Source organism: Stenella coeruleoalba, assembly GCF_951394435.1.
Source record: "Stenella coeruleoalba genome assembly, chromosome: 17".
Lineage (NCBI taxonomy): Eukaryota > Metazoa > Chordata > Mammalia > Artiodactyla > Delphinidae > Stenella > Stenella coeruleoalba.
In genome coordinates this window covers 9,483,123-9,507,705 of record NC_137163.1, presented here as the reverse complement: position 1 = coordinate 9,507,705, position 24,583 = coordinate 9,483,123, and the positions used below count along the sequence as shown (strand labels likewise).

Sequence of the window (24,583 nt, the reverse complement as noted above, 5' to 3'; positions counted from 1 at the left end):
TTCTTTTTCACATTATCTTTTCATTTTTGATGTCTAGCGTTAGTAAGACATATAACATCTACAGTGTTTTGTATCATATAATATTGATAATGGATAATATTGATGATGAATATTTACATCATCTGGTAAACAGATAACATAAACTTACGGTGTCAGTAAATATAGTACAGCACTGTAAATGTATTTTCTCTTCCTTATGATTTTCTTAATACCATTTTCTTTTCTCTAGCTTACTCTGTTGTAAGAATACAGTATATAGTACATATAACACACAAATATGTGTTAATGGACTGTTTATGTTATTGGTAGGGCTTCTGGCCAACAGCAGGCTATTAGTTAAGTTTTGGGGGAGTCAAAAGTTATGCGTGGATCTTCAACTGCATGGGGGTTGGCGCTTCTAACCTCCATGTTTTTCAAGGCTTAGTTGTAATATATACATATTACATACAGGAATATAAATTATATACAGAGATACGTAATTCTATAATATATCGTATAATTAGTATAATGATAATTATAATAAATTAACAATAATTAAAGTCCTGGTGGTTTATATTTTAAAGCAGATTTCTTACTGGGAAAGAAATGGCTTGGTCTTCTAATAAAGGAATATATGTATTATGTACAGATGCATAATTATATAGTGTATTATATAATTGTTATGATAATAATTAAGGTCCTAGTGGTCCACACTTTAAAACCGATTTCCCACTGTGAAGGGAATGGCTTGGTTTCCCATCAGGGGAATTTCAGGCAAGTAGAGTTTGCAGGGTGGGGTGAGGGATTTGTCTCCCTTTGCTTCCTGTAAGTACATCTCATAGATCCCAAGTAATTGTGAGCAAAGCTGAGCCCATCGGAGGATGCTGCAAGCTCTCGGCACGAATCCAGGCTGTTAATGTTGTCGCAGAGCCTGACTGAACCAGGGTAGGTGAAAATGAACTCGCGACGGCGTCTGTTCTAATTTTATCCCCCTCCCCCCACCAACCCTGAACACGTGTGCAATGCAGCACAGTTTAGAAATGAATGGAATTGTGGCTTCTATTTATTGAAAGCCAAGAGATGAGCAACGTCCCCTGTGCTAAGGACACAGAGCTGGAGAGATTTAGAGGATGGTTGGCTCTACCAGCTTCCCTGTCAACTAAGCTTCATTGAGACTCATCTTCCACCTAAAAATTGATGGTCCTTGCTCATCAAACCTAAAGCGCTGATTATACAAAAATTGGCCTAGGCAACACTGTTTTATAAATTTATTTATTTAATTATTTTATTTTATTATTTTTTTTGGCTGTGTCGGGTCTTCGTTGCGGTGCGCGGGCTTCTCATTGTGGTGGCTTCTCTTGTGGAGCACGGGCTCTAGGTGCATGGGCTTTAGTAGTTGTGGCTTGTGGGCTCTAGAGCGCAGGCTCAGTAGTTGTGGCGCACGGGCTTAGTTGCTCCGTGACATGTGGGATCCTCCCAGACCAGGGCTTGAACCCGTGTCCCCTGCACTGCTAGGCAGACTCTTAACCACTGCATCACCAGGGAAGTCCCGACAACACTGTTTTAAATATTTTAAATCTCTAGGACACTATACAAATTATTGGAGGTCAATAATCTTCAAGTTCTAATTGGACAAGATTAAGTAATCCACCCAGCAGACCGATTTATTCTACCACTTAGGGAAACAACGACCAATTACAAAATGGCTAAATTCTTCATTCCATCCTTTCCTGCACCCACTTCCTGTCCATTGTGGCTTTGTAGCTCTTTTGTCTAAGAGGTGGAGTCTATTCCCTCACCCCTTGAATCTGGCCTGGCCTTGTGACATGGTTTGGCCAATAGAAAGCCATGGAAGAGTTGGGGTACCAGGACTGAGCTGAGGCCTCAAGAAGCGATGCAGGCTTCCACTCTCTATTTCTTGGAACCCTTCCAGATGCCAGGGTAAGCAAACTTGGGCTGTCTTGCTGGAGAGTGAGAGGAGCCATCCTCCATCAGCCAGCCTCCAGCCAAGCCAGGAGCTGACCAGGTAACTGCAGATATGTGAGTGAGCATGGTCTAGACCAGATGAGCTGCCCATCTCAGCCCAGGCTAATCATTACTGACTTGAAACATCCTGAATTTAATAAACGGTTGCTTTTTAAAGTTACTAAATTTTGAGGTGGTTTGTTACACAGCAGTACAGACTGATACAAACATTTTGCAGAAAACTCATTGCTTTTGTTAATAGTCAAAGACTGTTTCTAAGTATGTGCTTTTGCCAATGTGCATACAAGTTGGGAAGGATAGATATTGAAAGAGAAGTCAGAAACTTGGGTTCTGCCAGCTCTTATAAGTTTTGAAATAGCCCAGGAGTTTCTAGAAAGGTCATGACAAATATTTAGAAATTTGTCCTCTGGATCCACCACCTCCTCTCCCCCTAGTTTCGGTATATTCCATATATTCAGTTATAATAAGGATGTAGTGAAACAAACAGGCATTCTCATGCTGATGGGAATGTGAATAGACATGATCATTTTTATTCATTACATAAATATTTATTAAAAGTACCCTGTAATAGGAGGTGGGGATACAGGAGATATACAACTCTGTCTTCAAGCAGCCCACAAATTTTTAGAAATAACAGACAAAACCTTGATTGTGAAACTGGCTTATATATAAAAATGAAATATTGGAAAGGAATTTGGCAATATGTATCAAAGGCTTTGGTACAGTGATTTCTCTTCTGAAAATACATCATAAAGAAATTATCCAAAATGAAAAAAGTTCTTACTCACAAAATGTTCTTCTCTCTATATAAGTATAGGTGAAATGTATTAATTACCAGCAGCAAATTAGCTATGATATATCCACTGGCTAGAGCATTACACAACCATGAAACTTATGTTCATGAAGAATATGTTATAAATTATGTTTATAATAAAATAATTATGATGTACTAAATAAAATACAGGATACAAAAATATATATGCGATAGTATTAAGCTTAAATAACAAAGTAAAGATTAGAATGAAATACTCAGTGTTTATGGTGTTTTGGAAAGACAATGGGAAAAAGAAAGGAAATTAGAATTTTTTTGATGATGGGTTATGTATTAAATACATATGTATTATGTCCCTTAAATACATTAAAAAATTCGATTGTCACAATGACTCTTCAAGGTAATTACTATCATGACCATTTTACAGATAAGGAAACTGCAGTTCGGAGAAGTTGAGTAACTTCTCCAGGCTTGTTGAGCTGGTATCGGGTGTAAAGTGTAAAATCCCTTTATTAAAGGGATTGTAGGTGTTTTTTTTCTTGTTTCTCCTTATTATAACTTCCTAATTCTTCTTTGATAAATTTTATATCTTTAAAATTTATGATTCACGTGGTTGCCCCTGTCACTGAGACCTATAAGCAGAGTATGTACCTTCCTACTTAGGGACTTCCAGACACTTCAGGAGGGCACTCCGACTCTCCCGAAATACTTCTTCCCCAGCTGAGGATGCTTGAAATTCTTTTAACCAGGGACACATCATCCATTTCACAATTAGAAAGAGAATCTTAGCATTCCTCAAGCCCAGCCCGAGTCAGAACACAAACAGTATTAGTTCAGGTCATTTTTATAAGCAGGCATGGAATTCCTAATGGACCCTCGATTTCTCTGCATCAGGCTCAACATGCCTAGTTCTCTTAGGAGTTCTCCTTGGTAGGGGTCAAGTTTTATCACTCCTAGGCATTCTACCTGGGGCTGTCCCAGTCTTCCCCCTGAGTCTCTCCAAAATGATGCTCTAAACTGAATGCAGAATGCGTTAAAGTACAAATAACCCAGGATGAAGAACCATGTGCTGCACCCAAGATTGTGCTGCCTGTCCTAGTCCGTGCTACGTGGCATCCCTCCCTTCACATTCCCTTGCACATATATTCATAGTAACAATAGCGGATGTTGATCGAGAACTTTCTGTGTTCCAGGTACCACGACAAGAATTTTATGTGCATTATCTCATTTATCCTAAATTTAAAATTCCTCCTGGTGCGCTCATCTTCCCTGCTAGTCTGTGAGCCCTGGGGAGCAGCAAGCACGTCTTGCTCATCACTGTTTGCCTGGTGCTTGGCATGAGGCAGGTGTGCGTTAAATGCTAGAGGAACAGAAATGAACTAATACCAAGCTGGACTTGAAACTGGGCAGCCCTGCATCCAAACCCAGCTCCACCACTTGCCGGCTTGACCCCTTCAGACACCTGACCTCTCTGAGCCTCATGGAAAGAAGAGATAATGAAATCTAACCTGCAGAGTTGTCATGCCAGTTACAGAAGTTTATGTGTAAAATTGTGAACATGTCTCTTGTGGAGAGATGGTTTTTGGTGTAAAGTAGAAGTGAAAATGCAAGGGTGTTTGTGCCATTAAGTAGAAGGTGGCAGAGAGAGGGACACTGCAGAAAAGTTGGGGAAAGCAGGGTGAGGAGGCAGGTCTCAATGCACTTTTCCATTCTCCTTCAGCTGGTCCTGCTACCAGGTGTCCTGGAAACCCAGAGGGTTGATGGGGAGGCCAGGGAAGCACAACAAGATGTTGCCCACAACCATCCTGAGGTCTGATCTGGATGAGCAGTGCCTCTCTACCACCTGCCATCACATGCATGGAGATCACAGACTTACCATGTAAGAGCCAGACTTCAACGCAGAGGACAAGGAAGAAATGAAAGGCTTGTTTCTCTTCTGTAACTGGAAAGTTCCTGCTAAGTCTTCCGTTCCACACTAACCAACTCAAGGGCAATGGCTGTGTTTTGGTTTCTCTGTTGTACATTGGGCAGCCACCACGGTGCCTGGCATAGAGTAGGTGCTCAGTTAATGCATGTGGCATGCAGGCTGTGTGGCCCAAACCGATTCATTGGGATGGATGGTGTAAATCCAACTCAACACATTTACTGAATACGAGTAGTTAATATAATGATCATTATAACACCATTCTTCCTCAGATATCAAGGAAAGAGGGAGAAAGAACAAACACCTATTAAAAGTTTGCTATCTGTCAGGCAGTTTGCTAGATGTTTATATTGATTATTTCATTTCTATACCAATATCATCAGGTCAGTACCATTATCTTATTTTTATAGTTGAGGAAACTAATGCTTTGAAAGAGTAAGCAATTCGACCAAGTTTTAATAGAGTTGTCTGGTTCCGCTGTCCACACCCATGTAACTGGTGCCTGTTTCAACTCTCCTAAACTTGCCCACTCTCTCCCTCACACCATTTCAACTCAGACTCAGCTCTGTTCTCCTTATCAACCCCAAAATTAGAGGGCCCAGCCCACCTTTCACCTGAGGCTGCCCAAGCATTAACACAAGCATTAACTCCCAGAACCTATTGATTGATTTCAGTTACGTAAATGTCTGTGTAATAATGATGGTGACCTTTAACTGATTTCCTACTATATATCAAGAACTTCACACACATGCATCTTGAAACCCCCGTAAGCCTTATTAGGAGGGAATTATTCTTACCACTTAACAGATGAGGACATTGAAGCTCAAAAAGATTAGGAGCCTTGACCAAGATCCCTCAGCTTCAAGCTGGAGCAAATTCCAATACCTGAGCTTCCCTGCCTGTCCCCACTGTGCTGAACTCTGCTGGGGTAAAAAGGTGAGCTCCAGGGTAGTTCCTGTATCTGTGGATCTCATTCTCGTGCTGGGATGCTAGCTGAAGCCCCTGCCTCCTGGCATTTCCTCTCCTGCCTTTTACCTTTGCGGGGACTCTGGGATGCTTGGGGAGCTTCTCACCTCTAATCCCCAAACCTTCCATCCTCCAGGCTCCCTTTCTCCTAAATCCTGGCCCTGTCACTTATTCACCGTGTGGCCCTGGGATAAGTCACTTCACGTTTGTCAGGCTCAGTCTCTTCATCCGTAATTGGGGGCATTGATATCCCCCTGACAGGTAGCGGGGTGGTACAGGTTAAATTTTTCAAAGATGGCGACACCACTACGTATCCAATCCCATACGCTCTTCCTACAATGTGGATTTGATGTTCCTCCGCTGAGAGGTGGGGTCTACGTTTCCTCCCCTTGAACTTAGCCAGACCTTTGGGACTGCCTTGACCAACAGACTGTCGACTGAAAAAAAATGCACAACCTAAAAGTTGAGAATTATGTTTTATTTGGCAGACTTTCCGAGGACTTAAGCCCGGGAGGCAGCCTCTCAGATAGCTCTAAGGGACTGTTCCCAAGGGGTAAAGGGGGGAGCCAGGATATATAGGAGTATTGCAACAAAAACCAGGTAGTTGGAACATCAAAAGATTACTGTTAATTAAAAAAACCCAGAAATCTCAAGTTAATGAATTTAGCGCTTTTCTATGTATGGGAAGATGCAAGAGTCTGGACTCATTGAAATCGTTCCTTTGATGTGCACCTCAGCTCTCTAGGGTCAGTATCCTGTTCTTTCCCATCCCGAGTCCCCTCTGGGTGCGCCGCTGGGGGTGGCTGATGCTTGGCAGTGGGCAGCCCTTTTGTTTGCATTCTGAGTTTCCCCCGTTCACTGTCAATGGTGCATACGGTGGCTGATGGCCTGATGGCTGCAGCATCCTTTGTTTGCTGACAGGGCAGGCAACGTTTTTCACTCGTAAGATCGTGGCAGAACTGCCTCCGCACGGCGTCTGAGGCTGGGTCCTAAAAGGCAATATAAGCTTCTGCCTGGCACAATCGCTTGGGACATGCACCTTGGGAGCCCATGACCTGGAGTTGGGGAGCCGTGCGTTAGGGCAGGTAGACCACACAGAGAGGGCGATGTGTGAGGACTCCCAGCTATTCCATCCCCGGCTGTTCCAGCACTAACTGATACAGAGCACGTGAAGAGTTGAGCACTGTTTTTGGGAAGGTCCCCGTGGTAAGTCAGGGTCGAACCACCGCAGGACCACGAGACTCTGGTTGTGGCTTTTAGAAATCAGCGTCAGAGTTGTTTGAGTTACTCAGCTCCTCTGGAGGTAGGTTTTAACCAATTTCAATTCCTATAAGCCCACAGGAATGTAGAACTCCGTTCAAAACACACTATAAACTGACTCATTTTCACGAGACTATTAAAAAAAAGTTGAACATATGCTTCGTTTTCTTAGGGCTTCCAAAAACAATAGGCAAGTCTTTCAAATGGAGCCATGTGTGTGCAGAAGATCTGCCTGGAATCCAAATCCTTCCATAATTTAGTTAGCCTAAGGAAAATTCTTTTTTTTCATTGAACCTGGAGGCGAAGAAAATTGCTGGTCTAGAGAAACAGCCTTTGGTCACAAGGTTGGAAAAGTAGTATCAGGCAGACATGATTGAGTAAATTAGGGCAGTGTTTCCCCTCCTCAATAACTTGCCCATCTTCTTTTCTAGGTCTTGATTGTATAAAAAGTACAAGTGACTTCAGATCTGATGAATCCTGAGTGGCGTGGAGGGACAAGGGAATATTGTATCTGAAGAAGCCAGATGGTTGGTTGTGTTCAGATTGTAAAGGAATTGCCAGAACTGGAGGAGCCTTTAGGGACCTTACAGTTGAAGCCCTTAGTTTCTGTGAGTGAGAGGTGGGTAGCCCAGTGAATGAATGTGATTTACAGAGCTGGTTATAGGGCTGGGAGGGGAACTAGGGATGCCCGAGTCTTTTCTGAGTCACCTGGCAGCCTACTAGCTGCTGTTGCTCTTTTAAACCTTCCCCTTAAATGTGTTTAAGTCCCCAGGGAAAGCTGTGAGCTGGGAACAATTAGAGGGAGGACTGAGGTAAAGAGAGACGTGGCGGACAGTGGGGTGGAGAGAAGAGCTGAACGTTGTTTCCTAAAATTCAAGGTCCTTCTGCTGCCTGAAGGGGTTCAGTTGGGAAGGCTGGGTTTCCAATACAGGAGGTGGGGTGGAGTGTGTGTGCTGGGGCGGAGGGGAGACGGGATGGTCCAATACGAATATGATCAGCGTTCAGTCTGAGAGCTGGAAGATGCACTGTTGTTTGCCAGCCGAGGGAAGGGAACGGGGGCAACTTTGGGCACAGATGTTGCTCAGAGACCCAAAGAAAGTGAGTGAGGGAGTGTGGGGAGATCTGAGGGAAGATCGTTTGGGGCAGAAGGAACAGCAAGAATGAGACTGGAACAGACGTGAACGTTTGCGGGGGGTGTGGACGCCACTGTAGGGGAGCTGAATGAGCAAAGTGACATCCCAGGGGATGAGGTTGGAGAGAGACACAGGGTCAGGCTCTGTGGCACATGGTGTAGACCCTGGAAGAGTTTGGAACTGGCTGTGAGTCTAGCAGGGGAGTTGTAAGGTGGAGGGCTCCCTTAGGGCAGGGACTGTGTCTTGTTACATTCTCCCACAGCTGAGGTTATGGCATATTCCAAAAAGGAAGATGCAGCCCTGACACCTCTGATAGAAGAAGTTGAGAAGAAAGATGGGCAGGGACACGGGACCACGTCAAGCTGCTCTCTGGTCCTTAGACCAGTGTTTCAGTTCCTGACCTCATTGCCCCCTCACTTCACTCCTGTGACTAAGCAGTGAAGAAATTACTGCCTCTCTTCTAAGACAGGACGCTGAGGCGAAGGGAGATTGACTTGCTTGCCCAAGGTCGCGGCTGATTATGGCGGAGCTCGGATGGGAGCCCCAGGCCTCCTGACCCCCGGTCCAGGGCTCTTCTGAAACCCCCGGAGTCCTCGACAGGGAAGCCCTCTTCAGCCGTCCTAACTTTTTTTTTTTTGCGGTACGCGGGCCTCTCACTGCCGTGGCCTCTCCCGTTGTGGAGCGCAGGCTCCGGACGCGCAGGCTCCGCGGCCATGGCTCACAGGCCCAGCTGCTCCGCGGCATGTGGGGTCTTCCCAGACCGGGGCACGAACCCGTGTCCCCTGCATCGGCAGGCGGACTCTCAACCACTGTGCCACCAGGGAAGCCCCAGCCGTCCTAACTTTGAACGCTGCCATCACGGATGGGGCTGGGCAGGCGTTCTCCTAGGTGTCCCACCAGAGAAGTCACCACGAACCTGTTCTGAGGAAGCAGAAAGGAATGCTCTCCGGGACCTGGCAGACTAAATAGAGTGTTACCAATGGGGTATCACCCACAAAGAAACCATCTGCTTTCACAGAGCAGCCGAGAAAGGGTTTCACGTCGTGCAGTGCTTATCACCGGTTTGTGCTGAAACCTCAGGGCAGACCACCCACTCCTCAAGCATGGAGACCCCTAGGCGGCAGGCAAAAATCTAGGTTCAAACCTCAGGTGGGCCAGAAACGTAGCTTTCTTTGCTTCTCTACAACGGAATCTGGTTAGGATTTCAAGCCTCTGTTAGGTTCAGGCGTTGGAAACGTCATCTCAGTCCATTTGGGCATCTTGGGTGATGGATCGAGGCTCTGGGAGGGTTGCTGACTTCCAGGGAACCGCTTGGAGGAATCGGTGGAACTCAGCACCGTCATCCCTGCACGTGACGTTCCTGTCTGGCCTTCGGTTCTTGCTCCACCGCTCTCCTCCCTGACTGCGAGTCTCCTTTTGCCCTCTGGCTCTCTGTGAAATGGGAACGGCTACAGCAGAGAGCTGCCCCACCGAGGCTTAGGGGACTCGGTGCTCTGCCTCACGGGCATATGCAGACGTTTCTTCTGCTCCCACACCATCCCAGCTTGGGCTCCCCAGGCACCACCTGCTCTTGGGTTCTCTAAACTCCTGGGGGCTTAATCACAACCCCCCCCCCAAGCTTGGCAGGGGTGGTGGCAGGACCCAAGGTCCCTGCACCCCAGCTCTGTCCTTACCCCAGCCCAGGCGAGCTTCGTGAGGCGTCAGTGAAACCAAAGCATAATCTGTCCTTACCACGAATTCTTCTGATGCTTTTGTTGGGGTTTGGGCTTTAAAACCTGAACACTCAAAATTGCTTCTTTCATTCTGTCTGCATTCTCCTTGGTCATCTCTTCCCTGAGCCCCCAAACACTGAATGTTTACCTGCTGCTTAAATGCAGGGAAAGAACCACGAGGTACAAGGAAGTTTGGGACCAGAAAACAAAACAAAACCAAATCTTATTAAAATATTAATTATTTTTTAAATAATTATTTTTAAAATAGTAAAAATATTTACCCTTCTACTTCATTATATGCCTAATGTTGGGAGCATCTGTTTGAAGTCAGATCTGGTTAGACTCCTAACTGCAAGGTGCTTGATTTACCCATTAGGACACACATATGAGACTCAGTATCATCTATAACATGGAAGTAATTATTCCTATTTGGTGGATTATTTTGAGAATTATAAAAGATAACGCCTATTAAGCTCTTGGTACAGTGCCGGTCACTTTCGTGATTATCCTCATTCTGACTGGGTCTCCAGTTTGTGATGAGTGTTGTGTTCTCTACCTGTGCAGTTGGGGAGGTCCCAAGACCACCCCCAGGTCCAGTGATTTGTTAGAAGGCCTCACAGAACTCAAAAAAGCTGGTATGCTCACGGTTGTGGTTTATTACAGTGAAAGGATACCGGTCAGAATTGGCCAAGAGAAGGAGACTAAGGTCAGCGACATGGGCTGTCAACCACGTCTAGGTCACGAACCCTCAAGCTCCTCAGGGAAGCTCCCCTGGTTCCAAATACTCCATGAGTGTTGCCACATCATCGCTGGGAAAGTCAGTGCTGTTTGCAGGAGTCCACAGGGAGAGGACACTGAGATGTCATGCCTGGAGCTCCTCTGGACTCTTTCCCTGTAATAAACCACAACCTCTGCCTTCTTCTTCCCGAGCCAGAAAACAGAACTTCTCTGGCATCTGCTGTCTTTTGCATTCTACTGGCCTCCTGAATATCCGTGAATCTGTACCTGCTTTCCGTCCTCACTGTCAAGGTCACTGTGGGCCACTTGGGCCAGGACAAACACCCACTGACTGGCCTCTCCAGCTCTCCGTCTACCCCAGTCAATCCTCAGGAGTGTTTAGAGGAACTCTCTGAAGAGCACCAGCTGGGTCTGAAAGGCCCTGGTGATTTCTATTGCCGGCAGCGTGCAGGCTCTCTTGGCAAATGCAGCTCTGCTTGGCTTTCTGGCCACTTTCCCTGTCAGCTTCTCTCCTGTCTTCTGAACAGGATGTTGTTATTCCAACGCAGTATTCACACCCCTGGGCATTTGCTCTTCCCATCTGGATTATTTTCCTGCCTCTCTCACGCCTCTCCAAGGCCCCTTTCCTGTGACCTGCCGCCTTCCACTCATCAGGACAGGCCAACTTCCCTGGGCTCAACTAAAATGTCCCCTCCCTGGAGAAGCCTTCCTGGTCCTCCCTGGATGCTTCTGCCATGCTGTGGACAATCCTGCTATTCTTTTTACCTTATCCCATGATGTTTCCAACCCTGTGCCTGGTGCACGGAAGATACTCAGTAAATACTTGTTGGCTTAATTCACAAATGAACAATCTGCAGCGTATCTGACTCCATATACTAAAGAGGTATTTTTATGCTGGGCTTTATTACAGGTTGATTCCCAAACATAATGAGATTAGATGTCCTTAAAAAAAGTTTTTTTTAAAATTGAAGTATAGTTGAATTACAATGTTGTATTAATTACTGCTGTACGGCCAAGTGACTCAGTTATACGTACATATAAGTTCTTTTTCATATTCTTTTCCATTATGGTTTATCACAAGATATTGAATATAATTCCCTGTGCTATACCGTAGGACCTTGTTGTTTATCCATTCCATATATACTAATTTACATCTGCTCATCCCAAACTCCCAATCCAACTCTCTCCCACCCCCTCCCCATTGGCAACCACCAGTCTATTCTCTATGTCTAATGGGTCTAGATTTCTGACTCTCATTCCTTTTTACTGGCCACAATTTTAATGTCAAATCTTTTATTTTAATGTCTACATCCCGCACAGTTTCTTCTTTACTCCTACCATTGCTTCTCCTTTTCTACATAAATCGTTTCTTCCCTCCTTCTCGAGAGCACTGCTCTGGAACTAGCAAGTGGCTCAGTCGCTTTATCGTGTAATACCCGGCTATAAAGCACATCAGATACTCCTAGCAGGTTCTGCTTTATGAGAAAATATTTATTATGTTTGAGCTCTGGAAGCTGGTTATCACGTACTAGCTGTGTTTTAATGTTGCATTGTTTTCCCACTGTTGCTTTAAGGGCCGAAAGGAAGCACCAGTGGTCTCCAATACTGCCACCTTGTGGCGAAGTGGGATGATAACCAGGGCTTTAGGGAAAGTGCGTTGTCTGTATTAACTCACGTTTTCCCCTGATGTGTGCACACAGGAAAGGCCATATGAGGACACAGCAAGGAGGTGGTGGTCGCCTGCAAGCCAGGAAGAGAGCTCTCACCAGAAACTGACCATGCTGGCACCCTGACCTTGGACGTAACCAGCCAACAAAACTGTGAGTAATACATTTCTGTTGTTTGAGGCATCCAGTCTGTGGCATTTTGCTACGGCGGCCCAGGAAGGCTAATAACAGTGGTGTATTCTGATCCTGTCTTATCCTGTGACTCACAAATATTCAGTGGGTTTAAATAATCTTTATTTATTATTGAAGTTAATATCAAATTTATTTAAAAGTTAATGATATTTAACTCTACTCAATACTCTGTAATGACCTATATGGGAATAGAATGTAAAAAAGAGTGGATATACGTACATGTATAACGGATTCATTTTGCTGCATAGCAGAAACTAACACAACATTGTAAATCAACTATACTCCAATAAAAATTAATTTTAAAAAGTTAATGATATTAAACATAATTTAAATAAACTCACAAGTGTCTGCTGGGGGTAGGTATCTTATGGAGACCGGACAAGGGCTTGAATCTGAGTGACATGGGTTGATACAGTGACAGCAAATGCAGATATAGGCACTGACTAGAGGGGCTCAAGAGAGAAAGTTCTGGAAAGGCAGAGAAATAACAAAAAGGGCTCTGGGCCTCCACAGACCTTAGAGAGGGGATTTGAATTCATTTTACATAAATCTCTGAGCACCCAACTACTATCTGGGTTAACAATAACATCTTAAGTTACAGATACCCTCCAAGTTACAGACTGGATAGACCTTCTCTGAAATTTTCTGTCAAGATTCCTGTGTTCAGCTGTGGAAAATCATAGAAGCATCTTCTGGAATGTTGTTTTTATGTGGCTTTTTCCTGTCTGGGCATGATGCAATTTATTTAGTACTTAAAAAAAAAAGCATATATTTGTATTACTATTATCAAGTGGAACAATAAAAATTACTAATAACTAAGTTAAAGGGAATCCTAGTTTGAGCCTAAGCAGTGTCCACTGGGGGGAATTCTGACATGTTTGGGCAGATCAGACTGACAGGGGTGGGAGGGGGTGGGTACTGCCCGAGGAGCTTCCTGGAGGATACACTCATTCTGTTGGAAGCAGAGACAGAATGAAGGAGGAAGACTATTGTGTGCTGATTAAAACTTTAACCAATTAATAGGCTTATACACACGGCCAATTTGACTTTGAATCATGTGATGTTGAAAGAGCATCATGTAAGGAAATAACAAAGTCGCACCTTACTTGTGGTTTGCCAGACATTTCCAGGCATGTTGTAGTGTTAAGCTTCCTGGCCCCCTTGGGTTTGGATGGAGCCATGGGATTAGCACCAGCCAATAAGTTGTGAGGACAAGTGGATGCTAGCACTTGGGGCTGAAGCATTAAATTGCAAGCTTGAGACCCCTTTGAGCTTTTTTTGTCTTTGCGGTGACTGTCAAAGTTCCAGATGGTGGCCGTTCCATAATCCTGGGTCCCTGAAGCAGTATGGTGAACACAGACCCACCAAGCCACAACAGTCAAGTGGCAAGAGCAAGAAATAAACGTCTGTGGTTCTGAAATTTTGGGGTTGTTTGTCACTGCAGCACAACCTAACCTCTGAAGTGATAAGGTTAGGTCTTCAGGAATCTTCCTCAACTTAAAACGTCCCTGTCCTGCACCTTTATTTTCAAGGCACACCCAACAGGTAATGAAATAATCTGTCTTTAAATAATTCCTCCTTTGCGATTTGTTCATATTCCCTTTGTGATCCTTTTTTGACCTATACGTTGTGAGGTGAGGTCAGAAAAAAAGTCACACCATCTCTGACATGTGTAAGAAAAGGAGCTTCCTTGTTTCCGCTCATTGATGAAGTCTTCATGAGCCCCTACTGCACAGGATAGAAGGTTGGGAGAGAGAGGAGAGGGTGAGATGGGGTAGAAAGAATTTTATTTGCTGGTAAACTGTATCTAAGTCTCCTCTGACTAAAACAATCTCTTTCACTTCCAAGCTGTGCATTTTGGTAAATGCTCAGTTATTCAGTGTTCAACCCCTTCCCTCCCAAAGACGGCGCCCGGTAGGGAACAGGGACTCCGGTGTCTTTGTGGCCATGGGAAAGGAGATCTTGGCTTTGTGGGCAGAGCTTGCCTTTGGTTCTCTCTGAATGTTTTGGAATGATTTCCAGTCACGTGCACCGGTGACCTTGAGGTACAGGGGTTGAATCTGGGATTTCTGTCTTTCTCTGTCTCTCATGCTGCATGCCCTCTTTCCTGCCCCCAGTGTGGCTGCCCTCCCCCATGGCCCGTATGGCTCTGCCACTTTACCTCTTGACTTTGTGAGCTCACCTGGGGCTGGCAGTGCAGTTACCTTCCAACGTCCCTGCCAAGAATGCGGAGACGCCTGTGTCCATTCCATACTGAGGGTGGGGCCGGGCTGGGGGAAGCTCAGGATTCCCAATTTTGGCTTTTTCTCTGCCTAACTGTGCTGAATCACCAATCTAATCGATGCGGTTGCTCCACTTTGCGGGGCTGGCTGGGACACCAGGGGTGTCTGGCAAAGCCTTCAAACTATTGAGTCCTCCATTTTGAAATTCTAGATGTGGAGTCCATTGCATATGTTTCTTTCTTTTTAAAAATTATTTATTTATTTTTAATTGGAATATAATTGCTTTACGATGTTGTTTCGGTTTCTGCTGTACAGTGAAGTGAATCAGCTGTATGTATACATATATCCCCTCCCTCTTGGACCTCCCTCCCACCCCCTCCCCCATCCCACCCATCTAGGTCATCACAGAGCACCAAGCCCAGCTTCCTGTGCTTTATAGCAGGTTCCCACTAGCTGTCTGTTTTACACATGGTTGTGTATATATGTCAGTCCTGATCTCCCAATTCGTCCCACCCTCCCCTTCCCCCTGTGTCCACGTGTCCGTTCTCTGCCTCTGCGTCTCTATTCCTGCCCTGGAAGTAGGTTAATCTGTACCATTTTTCTAGATTCCACAGCCACTGTGGAGAACAGTATGAAGGTTCTTTAAAAAACTAGAAATAGAATTACCATATGACCCAGCAATCCCACCTCTGGGCATATACCCTGAGAAAACCGTAACTCAAAAGGACACATGTACCCCAGAGTTCATTACAGCACTATTTACAATAGCCAGGACATGGAAACAACCTGAATGTCCATTGCTTATGTTTCTGATTGCTTGCTCCCCTGCTTCAGTTTCCTTTCTCCACTGGGTCAGAAAGATGACCAACTTCCCCATCTGTCAGGTGGGACATCCATCATGTCACATCCTGAGTGCTCTCTGTGCCTTGCTTAGAAAAAAACCCAGTGTTCACGTCAGCCAGGTCTGGTTCTTGATATGTTCATTGGCGCTTAAGGAATATATACTATGTCTTTATAAAGTATGACTTTTAAAATATTGTCTTGGAAGTTCTATTTTAGTATTCAAAAACTGAATACCAAATGTGCTTTCCCTTTCTTTGCACTTCTGCTGTACAAGTCCTAATCACACACATCCCTCTACTTCCTTGCGAAGGCAGATGGATGCCTTTGCATGATGAGAGAGAAGGTCATATACATTAAGGTTAAAAATACCGAGAATTCCCTGGCGGTCCAGTGGTTAGGACTCCGTGCTTCCACTGCAAGGGGCATGGGTATGATCCCTGCTCGGGGAACTAAGATCCCACGTACTGCACGGTATGGCCAAAAAAAAAAGGAAAGTAAAAAGAACAATATAAAAAAAAAGATTAAAAATACTTCTGACATTATTGTAATGTTTTTAAGGAAAAGGATCATATTTCACTTCTCTCTACACATTCTCATGGTGCACACAAGGGGTGACCAGCTTGTCCCAGTTAGTTGGGACTTTTACCACCAAAAGTCCCATGTCCAGGGAACCTCTCAGTCCTTTGCAGACCAGGCAAACTGAGGGTCACCCCTATGTACACAATCCATTATTTATTGCTGAAGGTAAGATGGTGATTTTCTTGGTATGAAATGATTATCCCCATAGTAATCATTAGCCTCAGAAGTAAATGATAACATGTCGGAATTTCCACACATTTTTCTTTTGACTTTTTTTTTTTTTTTTTTTTTTTGCGGTACGCAGGCCTCTCACTGTTGTGGCCTCTCCTGTTGCGGAGCACAGGCTCCAGACGCGCAGGCTCAGCGGCCATGGCTCAGGGGCCCAGCCGCTCCGCGGCATGTGGGATCCTCCCGGACCGGGGCACGAACCCGCGTCCCCTGCATCGGCAGGCGGACTCTCAACCACTGCGCCACCAGGGAAGCCCTTAACATCTTTATTGGAGTATAACTGCTTTACAATGGTGTGTTAGTTTCTGCTGTATAACAAAGTGAATCAGCTATACATATACACATATCCCCATATCTCTTCCCTCTTGCGTCTCCCTCCCACCCTCCCTATCCCACCCCTCTAGGTGGTCACAAAGCACTGAGCTGATCTCCCTGTGCTGTGCAGCTGCTTCCCACTAGAAAAAAAAAAAAAAGGTCCACACATGTTTTAACTATAACTTCTGAATTTCTAAACAGTGGTTTTGCTCAGCCAACACATAATTGACTCATACGGTCTCACTTCAATGAACACATGATTATCCCTCACAAAAGAAGACTAAACAGAGCCCAGATTCATGCGTTGGCTAATTGTTTGTTCTGGCCCTTTGGTCTTTGGCCATAATAATTGCTAGCTTTCAAAGGACTAGAGAAATAGTTGGCTGCAGTATAAAAGTAAACTCTTTTAAGGTCATTAATAATAGTATTTATTTGTGATAAATAATCTATTTAGCAAATAGATTTACTCTTGAATAAGATCTATGTCTTGTATTGATGGTTTCAAACTGCAAGTCATTGCCTCTTGCGAGAAATCTCGGGACACAGGAATGAGGGATTCTCATGAATAATTTGCTGTAGGTGGACATCCTTGCCATGGTTCTTGCCTGAGAACAATGGAGGGCAAGAGACTGGAATCAGAAGATGAGAGATCTCATCCGGGTTGTACCACTAAACACCTGGGAAACCTCACTTTAGAGGCTTTGAGGCCATGACTAAAGTTTCTCACCTGCAAAACCGGAAAGGAATAGATCATTTTTAGACCAGTGCCAATGTGTGGAGATTCATCAGGGTCAAAAATTATGATTCCTTTTTTTTAGATTCCACATATAAGTGATATCATGTGACAGCTGTCTTTCTCTGTCTGACTTGCTTCACTTAGTGTGATAATGTCTAGGTCCATCCATGTTGCTGCAAATGGCATTATTTCATTCTTTTTATGGCTGAGTAATATTCCATTGTATATATGTGCCGCATCTTTGTCCATTTCTCTGTTGATGGACACTTAGGTTGCTTCCATGTCCTGGCTGTGGTAAATAGTGCTGCAGTGAACACTGGGGTGCATGTATCTCTTTGAATTATGGTTTTCTCCGGATATACGTCCAGGAGTAGGATTGCAGGATCATATGGGAGCTCTGTTTCTTATCGTGACCATAAGGTCCCTTTGTGAGATTGCCCTGTGGTGTAACTTCTGCAACCTTTGCCAAGCCCAGCGTGCTTTGCGCTTCCTCGGCCCTGTTCCCTTGTGTCCACCTGGGGCAACTCCCACCCTCGGCCAGATCATGCCTCCTACTCTTTGCACCTTTTGGCAGGCTCCATCCGTCTCCAGCCACCTGGTTCCTCTCCACATTGTCACTCTTCACTTCCCTTGGAAGACCTATGAAGACCTATGACACTTTGAGAATCTTCTGTGAATACTAAGCATCCAATTGGCTGGTAATAAATATTCCTTTGCCTTGCTTATCCTTTCTGCACCCTTCGCCTTAGAGATCTCACAGGAATGGGTAGGAGGCAGCCTTTGAGCCTTACTCAATACCGGCCTACAGATCCCAGCCTAATATTGTCCTACCTTCAATGTCCCTGGCCCAGAGCAACGTTCTCTCTTTTCTGAAATTAATTTTTATTATATTTATGCATATATAAATTTCCAGGTAAAGCATTTTAAGTGTGCAATTCAGTGGCATAATTAAATTACATTCACAATGTTATTCAATCATCACTACTGTTTCCAAAACCTTTTCATGACTCAAGCAAAACCTTTACAACCATTAAGCAATAACTCTCATCCTCTCCCTCCCCTGCAACCCCTGATCACCTTTAATCTACTTTCTGTCTCCAAGAATTCCACAGCAACTCCCTTACATTTATACTATAGAAGAAATCATATGCCTTTGTGATATCTATGTGACTTAATGATGTGTCTAAATTTGGTTATAAGTAAACGGTTCAGAGGGAGTCATTATATGAGTATCAAGAACCTACTGTACTTAGATTCTGTCCATAAATGTGTTAGGTGATGTTGGAGATACTGAAGTATAAGACCTGGTGTTTGCCAAGGTTGGGACCCCAACTGCTTCTTGATCCCTTTTGCCATGAAAGATGTCACAAAAGTATTGAAGTACTTTTTGTAGCTGAGAACCAGACAATCTTAACACCATTCTCAAGGTCAGCACTTATCACATTTTAAAGGGCACATTAATTACCTGGGCGTTATGTTACAATGCTGATTCCAAGTAAGCAGATATGGGGTTGGGTGCTAGTTTCTGCATTTCTAAAAAGTTCACAGCGGATGCCCATCTGTGGACCACACTTTGAGTAGTAAGGCCCTCCCATCAGAAGAGTTGGTGCTCAAGATAAAACTAATTGCCCTCCATAGGTCTATGCCCTCAAGATGTCTGCAGCCTAGTTGTAGAGACCAGGCTAGCTGTCATGAAATAGTAGCAAAAAAACAAAAAAAAGACAGTATTTCATTATATTCTACATTCCATGAACGCCACTGTGATGGTTAATTTTAAGTATCAACCTGACTGGTACCCAGATATTTGATTAAACATTATTTCTGGGTGTGTCTTTGAGGGAGTTTCTGGATGAAATTAGCACGTGAATCAGTGGACTCATTGCACATTGCCCTCCCCAGTGTGAGTGGGTATCATCCAATCTGTTGAGGGCCTGAATCTGTTGAGGGCTGGACAAAAGCAAAAAGGCAGAGGAAGGAAGAATTTGGCCTTTTTTTGCCTGATTGCTTGAACTGGGACATCAGTCTTCTCAGGCCTTCAGACTTGGACTGATTACACCCTGGCTTTCCTGGGTCTCCAGCTTGCAGATGCAGATGCGGGGGACGTCTCAGCTTTCAAAATCCATGAGCCAATTCCTTACGATAAATATCTTCCTCTCTCTCTCTCTTTCTCTGTGTGTATATATATATATATATATATTATTGGTTCTGTTTCTCTGGAAAACCCTGACTAATACATCCATGCTAGGCCCTGGAACGGTTGAGAGGAAAGAGGGCCAGATGTGACCTGTCTGCTCACGTTTCGTCCTTCTCATCGTATTTGAAATTTCTTCATGGCATAGCCTTCTCTCTTTTTCTATAGTTTTAGTCAAGAATGAAGTCAATTGGAACACGGAGCCATATTTCCCCCTACATTTGGTTTTTTTGGGTTTTTTTTTTTGCGGTACGTGGGCCTCTCACTACTGTGGCCTCTCCCATTGCGGAACACAGGCTCCGGACGCGCAGGTTCAGCGGCCATGGCTCACGGGCCCAGCCGCTCCGCCGCATGTGGGATCTTCCCAGATTGGGGCACGAACCCGTGTCCCTTGCATCGGCAGGCGGACTTTCAACCACTGCGCCACCAGGGAAGTCCCATTTGGCTTTTATTAAAAAGAGGCAAATACCAAGAAAATACGTTGCTATGCTAATAGTTTGCCCTTGCAAAGCTCTCTTCTCTTTATCCAAGTTTATTCCTCACAGGCAGGATTTTAATGTAATTCAGCATATAGCGCAGAATAGATGATTCGTTAGTGGGTTGACACTGATGGTCCTCACGACAATTCTGTCGGATAAATAAATACATCAGTGGTAATGTTCCAGAAAGGTGACACTTTGGGCCAAGGTCACACAGCAAGGAAGTAGAAAAGCTGGGATGAGATTCCGGAGGGCCTGATATCAGCACACGGTAGTGCCAAGGGCCAGTTCAACTGTCTCAAGGACCGAGCTCCTTGCTCATACCTCCTGTGACATGGAGCAGGGATAATAGGTAGTCTTATCCTTTGCAGGGTGGTCGTGAATTTCAAATGTGATAATGCCCGTAAAATCACATCCTAAACTTAGATCAGGAACCACTTTCCAAAATAACACCTACATTTCCCCACTGTGGTCTGTGTCACAGAGAAAGACCACAAGGTCAGCGTCCCAGCAATCTCTCACTGGCTAGTCTCAAGTCCCCTGTCTTTCATGGAGCTCGATCAAATTTCTAGTTTCATAAAACACTGTACCTTCTTCGCCATTTATTTCCTTGGTTTAACCTGCTTAAATACTCCCCCCATTCAGAAGCAATTCAAAAGCATACATTTTTGTCAATGCTATGTATTTTTATTTATTATTATTATTATTTTTGGTTGCACTGCGCGGCTTGTGGGATCTTACTACCTCGACCAGCGATTGAACCCGGGCCCTGGCGGTGAAAGTGCCGAGTCCTAACCACTGGACCACCAGGGAATTCCCAACGCTATGTATATATATTTTTTAACATCTTTATTGGAATATAATTGCTTTACAATGGTGTGTTAGTTTCTGCTGTATAACAAAGTGAATCAGCTATACATATATCCCCATATCTCCTCCCTCTTGCGTCTCCCTCCCACCCTCCCTATCCCACCCCTCTAGGCTGTCACAAAGCACCGAGCTGATCTCCCTGTGCTATGCAGCTGCTTCCCACTAGCTATCTACCTTACGTTTGGTAGTGTATATATGTCCATGCTACTCTCTTGCTTTGTCCCAGCTTACCCTTCCCCCTCCCCGTATCCTCAAGTCCATTCTCTAGTAGGTCTGCAGTGCTGTGTATTTTTAAAAGTTGGCTAGTAAAACGTACAGATCTTGTCTTCTTTTCTTGTAGACATGATGTGTTTTGAGCCTTGAGTTCTGCATGCACTGCTGATACCTGCTTTTCTAGCACTTTAATACATTCAGTTCAGCTAAAAAGAAATCACTTTATAAGCTTGGATGCCATTAGAGTTTGTTGTTGTTAGTAGATTGGAATATTTTTTAGCTGTTTCTCCACGTACAGGAGTTCAGGATTCAGTGATTTCTGAACAGATCCCTGCACATGTGTCAGTCAATTGTAATGACCCATAAACTCTTTTCAGCCAGCTTAAGTATAGATCAACTGTCTTGGCAATAAGTAGTTCTACTACGATTTAATGTAAATATTGAAGAAAGTGCTTAACTCTTTACTCCTGTTTGTTTTTTTGAAAGCAATATGCCAATGCTGCTTATCATCCTGTAATAAACTTTAACTTTTTAAAAACTTGTTCCTCCTCAAGTTAGGAGAGTTGGTTGAAAAAGTATAAGTTTTGGAAGCAGACAGACTGGAGTGGTTTCCAGCACCTCTGCTGTAGTGGGTTTATTTATTTATTTATTTATGGAAGTTATGGATTGGTATTTGGTATTTTTAAAATTAATTTTTATTGGAGTATAGTTGCTTTACAGTGTTGTGTTAGTTTCTGCTGTACAGTAAAGTGAATCAGCTATACGTATACATATATCCCCTCTTTTTTGGACTTCCTTCCCATTTAGGTCACCACAGAGCACTGAGTAGAGTTCCCTATGCTATACAGTAGGTTCTCATTAGTTATCTGTTGTATACATAGTAGTGTATATATGTCAATCCCAGTCTCCCAGGTCATCCCACCCTCCCTTCCCCCCTTGGTATCCATACGTTTGTTCTCTACATCTGTGTCTCTATTTCTACTTTACAAATAAGTTCATCTGCACCATGTTTCCAGATTCCACATACAAGCGTTACTATATGATATTTGTTTTTCTCTTTCTGTGCTGTCCTGGATTTTATCTGTGAGCCCCCAGCGCCATTCCCACGCCTTTCCATGCTCTTCCCTGTATTGTAGGGGTTGGAAAACTGGGAGCTATATTTCCTTTATTTGGCTGACGGCATGGTTCCAGTTGTGGCTTAGGTTCTTCCAATGAAATGCGTGTCCCTGAGAGGAAGGAAGAAGGGAATAGAAAGCATTTTGCATTTGCTGGCAGCAGTTTTGGTAGATGTGAAATTCTCTGCCGTGGCTTCTGTATTTCCCTAACAAATCTGAAGCTTTGGCGGAAGCATGACCTTGACAGTGTCTTCCTGCGTTATCCTCATCTTTGGGTGGCAATCTTTATACCCAGCTGCAATGGCAAACCTGAAAGCTAATGATGGGCAGATCCATCCGCCGCTCTCCTGGCTTTCACTTCTCGGTTTCCTCCAACAGTTTTGTAAGCTTCTGATGTCTAATTAGGATTAACACGACTCATGTTTTTCAGCTTAAAACACCTGGACTGTTTTCAGTTTGCCTGACCAACCTCTACCTGATATCACCACTGACCTGCTTTGAGACCTGGAGCAAGACGCTTTACCTCTTTGAACCTCAGTTTCCTCATCTGTGAAATGGGCATAATGACTCATAGAACCCCTCCAAGGGTAAACAGATAATGCATGTAAAGTTTCCAACACAAAGTAGGGGCACAGTAATGTTACTGTTTTGTTTTCACAGTCTGTCCCACCCCTCCTGCCTTTAGAGATTTCTTGACTCTCTTCTTTTGGGTCCAGGATTCTTCCTTTTTTTTCTTTAATTGATTACAAATCTAGGTGCCTTTGGGTGAGCTCCTGCTGCCTGCCATTTTGATTATACTTGGTGCTGCCTCCAGTCCCAATGTTCTACGTTTTTGAGCACATATTTATCACCTGTCTTTCATGACAAGGATGATTGATTTCTGCCAGATTTTATGGTTATTAGCTGGAGACCTTGTCCTGAGAGACTCCATCAGAACTTTCTTTATGCGCATCTCTCCAAGTCATTTTTAACTCTGTCTGATTCATTTGTCTTCTTCCTAAATGTAGCAAGTAAGCTCCTGGCCAAAGGAACAGTCTTCCAAGAGGAAAGTGGTTTTTTTTATAAGTCCTAGTCTACTTATAGGAACCCACCTGCTGTTATTCTCATCTTTGAATCTGAAAAGGCTCAGCAGCCAGCCCTCTTGGTCTGTGGGGTGGAGTGGATGATGCAAGTGATGGGATCTAGTGGTCCCAGCTCTGCCTCAACTGCCTGAGGGGCCTTAGGCCGGGAACTACCTCCCCTGGACCTTGGTTTCCTCCCTCCTAGCATCGGTAGGTCAAGTCTCTGAAGGCGCTCCCAGCTCTGACATTGAATGAGCGGTGGCTGCCAGTTGCCTCCCCCAGGTTCCCCTCTGTGGCTGACGCCAGTGAAGCCTACTGATTCTCAGACGTTGCTCTTCCTGCCTCATGCTGATCCCTCTAATGGGCATGGGGTGGATTCTCCAAAGATTGTTCCCTGAACACCCGAGGCATGGGTGACGAACAGACCCATTCTGTGATCTCTTGCTGTGGACCATGGGCAAATTTCAATTGAATTTACTTCTATAATCATTTATTGAGTGCCTCAGGTGTGCCAGATGCAGGGCTCTGTGAGAGGATGCGGAGCGTTTGTTAGTTAGGAGAGACGGACATGCAGTGGTGCTTCAGCACCATTTGATGAGTGGCGGCCACAAGGCCCTGACTCACCAGTGCCGAGGTCCATCCAATCAGACCTGCTGCTGGCCAGGACACCGGACCAGTGCATGTTGATTGACTGCCAGCTCAGTGAAGGGACAATGAAAACGCGATGTGATAAGTGCGCTTACAGAGGGGAGTTCAAGTATCCTAGAAGCACAGAGCAGGCACCAAACTCAAGTTTTGAGAGGAGCCATTGTGGCGAGCTTCTAGAGGGAGAGAACATCTGAGCTGAGTCTTGAAGGGTGAGAGAGGGCTGGACAGGGGAGGTAAGAGAAGGGAAGGAGTCTGGAGAAGAAGGATCATGAACAAGGCAAGAAGGGTCAGACAGCAGGTGGGGAGGGGATCAAGGTGCTGCTGGAGTGCAGAGTTCAAGGATGGAAACTGTGAGATGAGGCTGCAGAGAATAGGTAGGATCCAAGTGCACAGGTCCCTGAACTGGACTGATATGAAATTTAGATTAGAGAGTCAGTATAGCACACAGTTAGGTGATCTTACGAGCAATACTGCTTGAGTTTGAGGACTAGTTCCGCTATTTACTAGCCATGTGACCTTGGGAAAGTTTGTCAGTCCCTCTGGGCTTTAGTTCTTCATCTATAAAATGGGCGTATAGTACCTTCCTTCTAGGGTTATGGTTAAAATTAAATTGATTAGACTTGAAAAAGACTTAGAAAAATGCCTGGCATAGGTAAGTGCTCACTAAATGCTGACGCTTATTCTTATATTTCATTGATTCCAAGATGCACATTTTTCTTCTGTAGTCTCACATCTCTAAACTTTGGATGTGACT

At 44.5% G+C, this 24,583-nt stretch overlaps 1 long non-coding RNA gene across 4 annotated transcripts in view; it reads left to right on the top strand.

Annotated features, from left to right (window-relative positions):
- LOC307176144 overlaps positions 1-24,583 on the top strand; it is a 162,674-nt gene that overhangs the window by 115,239 nt on the left and 22,852 nt on the right. For 2 of the 4 annotated variants that reach the window (XR_013824620.1, XR_013824621.1), the window contains exons 3-5: positions 4,458-4,616; positions 7,319-7,506; positions 12,171-12,290. This is a non-coding gene — a long non-coding RNA (uncharacterized lncRNA). The remainder of the gene's footprint in view (positions 1-4,457; positions 4,617-7,318; positions 7,507-12,170; positions 12,291-24,583) is intronic. The other 2 variants (XR_013824619.1, XR_013824618.1) reach the window with 2 other exon arrangements.